The following is a 5,000-nucleotide window of genomic DNA, read 5'->3' as shown; positions in this document are numbered from 1 at the left end:
TGATATTCATAAAAGCTGTGCTATGAAAATTTCGAAATATTAAAATTAGCCTTTTTATGCAATTTCAATAGAAATTATTTGTAACGAATGACTTTTGTCCTTTGACCGTAAAATTTGTTAAAATTCAAGAAATTAAAAGGTATAGCAATTGAGAAGGACAATTTCAGTGCATTGCTCATATTCATAAGAGGTTTCAATCTATAAAGATTAATTTCAGGTCATTACCTAATTTACAATTACCTAAAAGTGTATACAATATTTTTTTATGAATTGATTTACAACCTTATACATTTAGAAGGTAAAAGATAAAAAATGTGAAAGGCATTTGTTTCGTATATTCTTAGTTCCAGTGAAATATAAATAAGATGAAATAGTTAGTGCATTAATGATTCTTCATTACAATATAAGATGGCAGTTTATACGTGAATAACTGACTTCTCATAAACTCTTCAAATTAGTAAATGATTATTTTGTTTAGTGCGATACAAAAAAAAAAAAAATTATTATTCATTGCTCTTTGATAAGTTATTGTTAAACTCCCCTCAGTACATTTCCCAATGTATCGAAAATGTAATGTAAAGCAAAATTACTTGCAACTGTACAGTAATCTAGTTTTACAACGAAGTGGAACCAAATATTCATGTAAATTGCCCTCACATTTCGTATGTAAATCAAAATTTGTCTTAGATGTTTTGACATGCCAGACCCAGTTACACACTCATTCTTGGTTCAAATCACTCAATAGTTGAATGACTGCCAAAAACAGAGATTTAGGTTAAAAAATTTTCCAGCAATATATACCGTATTAAACATTTCAGTTCAAGAACAAATGCAAGCGCGCATGCACTCATATGGTCATGGTTAAGTAAGGACAACCACGAAACTGCTCTTAATTATTATTATTATTATTATTATTATTATTTTTATTATTATTATTATTTCTATAAATAGGAGGGCATATATAGATTACCCTGTCAATGACGAAGTAAAAAACTAACAGGAAATTTCAGTCTATGATTTCAATACTCAGCAAATAACATGTTTTTGACAACAACCGTTTAAGAAATTCTCCCTCTTGTATATTTCAAGTGACAACAAATTAGGAAAACAAGACCGTATTATGCATTCCATGATGATTTGTTGATTGTTTGATTGGTTTAATTCTTTAATATGATCTTCTTATACCAATTTTTATCGACGTAATAACGGATGCACTCTTCATTGCGGGGCAATTAGATGGTATCACTTAATTTATTCAATTGGCTTTCGAGTATCGTTAAGACCTATTTTGCACCAGACTGCCGGAGATTGTTGCAAGCTTCAACATCTCTCTGTATATTTATGTGTAGGGGTTTCCTCCTACAATCAATCCTCCTCTTTTATCAAGACACATGAAGTAAACTGATTAATAGATAAGGTCGTCCATTCAAATTCATGGTAAGTAATCACCGAACAGTTTCAAATGTTTTCTGTTGAAATTTCATGTAGATTAAAAGTCACGGTGAGCGTAATACTTCTGCTGACGGCAAAAATTAAAATGCTGTATCCGTATCTGCATCTGGATTCATCCAATCTAACCTTGCTTGGTTCATGGTTCATCATTCCGACGAATTTTACCGGGCTATCATGGCTTTTTATATTTTGCTCTATTTTGATGAGAGAAGTCAAACGTGGTCAGACAAAAATGCAATCAGACAGATGGACAAAATGGATAAATATATAACTTCCTTCTGACTTCTAATAGGAGATAAATATTCAACGGTGATGTTGATTTAATAATTTTGTACAATCGTTATGCAAAATGCCATGCATATTTTCATTTGAAATAGATAAATTTATATGAAATGATCAAAGACATAAGAATTACCTGATTCATATTCATGTCATAAGCCTTAGGTAACGTTCATTAAAAAGATTATATTTATAGATATAGCCGTAATCATTAATTATATGAATATTTGTTGACGAAAAAAAAATAGATCAAAAGAAGGATGACAATACCCGAGATAAAACAGTATAAACCATCATCGGAGAAGGCGTAACAAATCTCTTGCGTTAAAGGCTCTAGATTGTAACCTTCTTAAAGGTAAAGCTTAATCCCTATGAAAGACTGATCTCCTTATAGGACTTCGCTGTCAAAGCCTCCTACAATTATCTCCTTTCTTTGGCATTAATGGCCCGCATCGGTGCGACGCCAGATTATCCTCATCTAATCATTTAATCTCCTATTTTTCCCCCCTTATCAAGTCCTTGGGATGGGATCTCTCTTGGATTTAATGCGTCATAATGATTATGAATGAGAAAGAGTTTACCTTCTGCTTGTTTGAACAAAGAGCATATGCATAAAGTTTCAGCTTTTTCTAACAGCAACAATGTCATAGAAGTTTGAAATTAATTTCTTGGGTTTTTGTGACTCTGGCAATGCCAACTTAATTCATCAATGTCAACATGTCCTTTCTACTGATTTGTGGAAAAGATTTATTTTCAAAGGACAATGTAAGGGCAAACTAATACATACATTTAGCCTACTTGCTCAAGAAGCCCAGAAACGAAGAAGGAAGGGAGATTAGAGAGGTTTAATCCCCTCTTTCAAGGCAAAACAGAAACATAGGCCATTCCATAGCCATCGACTGTACGTGGGGGATTGGGTCGACAGAAAACGCATAAAGCGAGGTCACCTTCCTCTTGAGAAAAAAGGGCTTAGTGAAGACAGGACCCAAGGCGTAAAACTCCTTGGGCAGAGCTGTTGATTAGAGCTACATGTACTATAGTGCTCCCAAACGAAAGTGGCAGCTGAGAGCTTATTTTTTCGCATCGAATCTTAAATATTTCGGTCATTTTACCTGGAGAAGCCCAAAAGCAGAGTATGGATTAAGTCAAAGGTGGGGCAGTTCCGTCGGTCATCATCCCGGATATACTGTAGCTCCCTTTTCCGCTATTTTTCCCAGGTGGCCAATGGAAAAGAAATTGGAATAGATTAAAAGTCTCTAATGCATTTAAAAACAAGACGCACTTGTCTTTATTATTTTTACATCTGAGTGAATATGATATACGGCATTATATATATATATATATATATATATATATATATATATATATAATGCCGTATATATATATATATATATATATATATATATATATATATATATATATGTATATATATATAATGCCGTATATATATATATATATATATATATATATATATATATATATATATATTCACATATGTATGTGTGAATATATATATATATATATATATATATATGTATATATATATATATATATATATGTGTGTGTGTGTGTGTGTGTATGTGTGAATATACATATATATATATATATATATATATATATATATATATATATATATATATGTGTGTGTGTGTGTGTGTGTGTTTATATATGCACAATCAAATCTTATATTCAATTCATTTATTACATTGTGTCTTTTACTCACGTTTCACTTAGCACTGTGGCACTGAATGACCTTTGAAAGTCATAAAGCTTGGAAGTGACAAAAGAAAACTGGGGAAAATGCTGAAAAACACGTAGAGAAGATTCAAATAGAAGGTTCTGAATGAGACCACCTTGATGCTGCAGAGCATTTATAGGAGTCTTTCATAATCAATGTAGCTTCGTCAGATGATGATGATGATGAGGAAGAGGAGATATAAATATGAACAGCAGTCGTAGAGTTTTTTTTTTTTTTGTACAATTGTATAGATTCAATTTTGAGTAGGCCTATATACTGACTTTATTTTCCCTAAGTAATAAAGGACTTTAGTTGATATTTTGAATATTATTACCATTTCTTATTATGGCTTGTAAATACGAAAATGTTAAATATGAAAATTCATAAAGCATTGAAATAACTGTTTAGTATATTTCGAAATTGCAAATGTAACAAAATTAACATAATCGACAAATACTAAATGAGGAGACCTTAAAGGCTCCGACAGTTCTCAATAGAAAGACTAGATAGATAAATAAATAAAGATATATATATATATATATATATATATATATATATATATATATATATATATATATATATATATATATATATATATATATATACATATAGATAGATATATATATCATCATATATAGATATTATAGATAAATATTATATTTATACATATATATATATCTATCTATATATATATATATATATATATATATATATATATATATATATATATATATGTATGAGTGTGTGTTTGTGTGTATGTGTTTAAAATGATTACAAATAAAAACTAGGCAGAAAAAAAAAACAGAAAGAATTAGAAGATTAAGATTTAGAGGTCACCCATTCTCAGAGAAGAACGGGATTAGTCCGACATGCTAAATCAGTTAATCCGCAAATGTTAAGCTGGGCAAATTGTTTTCTTGTGTCCTCACCTAGAGGTCGTGAAGGTACGAAATTATTTGAAAACTATACGAAGTATTAAGAAGAACTGTCATTCGACTGCCACTTTCCTTTGGGAGCACTATAGTTAGGAATGGAAACAGAAATATCTCATATATGCAATTGTAATTCCAAAAGGAGCGGTAAGACGTTTAGAATATGAAACCTCCATGACACAAAAACGAGGAAAAGAACTAAATTTCAAAGTAGGAAAAAAATGCGTAACTAGATTTGACTATCTGAATTATATGATATATCTAAGAAAAGTAGGACGTAATTAAAATTTTTTATAAAACTCCATAATAAGAAAATGAAATTGTCTAGTCACACCATACAGTAATAATTCCTGTCTCTAATGAGTACTCATGATGATCATTGAATGATCTGCCAGTAGTTCAGTTGATAAGTATATCAATATTAAACTAATTGTACAATATATCGCGTTATAAAGTAATTAGCGCGAAGGAGATGACCTTAAACAACCGTGCAACATCCGTAGGTTTAACAGAAAGGCATCTCCGGTTTTCATGACACGCTGCTTCATCATACAGTATTACACGGTTCATAATGAAATTCTCTTGTAATATTAAGTACA

At 30.5% G+C, this 5,000-nt stretch overlaps 1 protein-coding gene across 1 annotated transcript in view; it reads right to left on the bottom strand.

The window, feature by feature from the left end:
* LOC137630651 (uncharacterized) overlaps positions 1-5,000 on the bottom strand; it is a 133,932-nt gene that overhangs the window by 84,947 nt on the left and 43,985 nt on the right. The gene's annotated exons all lie outside the window — the stretch shown is intronic.

The sequence above is a fragment of the Palaemon carinicauda genome, chromosome 38 (assembly GCF_036898095.1).
Source record: "Palaemon carinicauda isolate YSFRI2023 chromosome 38, ASM3689809v2, whole genome shotgun sequence".
Lineage (NCBI taxonomy): Eukaryota > Metazoa > Arthropoda > Malacostraca > Decapoda > Palaemonidae > Palaemon > Palaemon carinicauda.
This window is presented reverse-complemented; position numbering and strand designations above follow the sequence as displayed.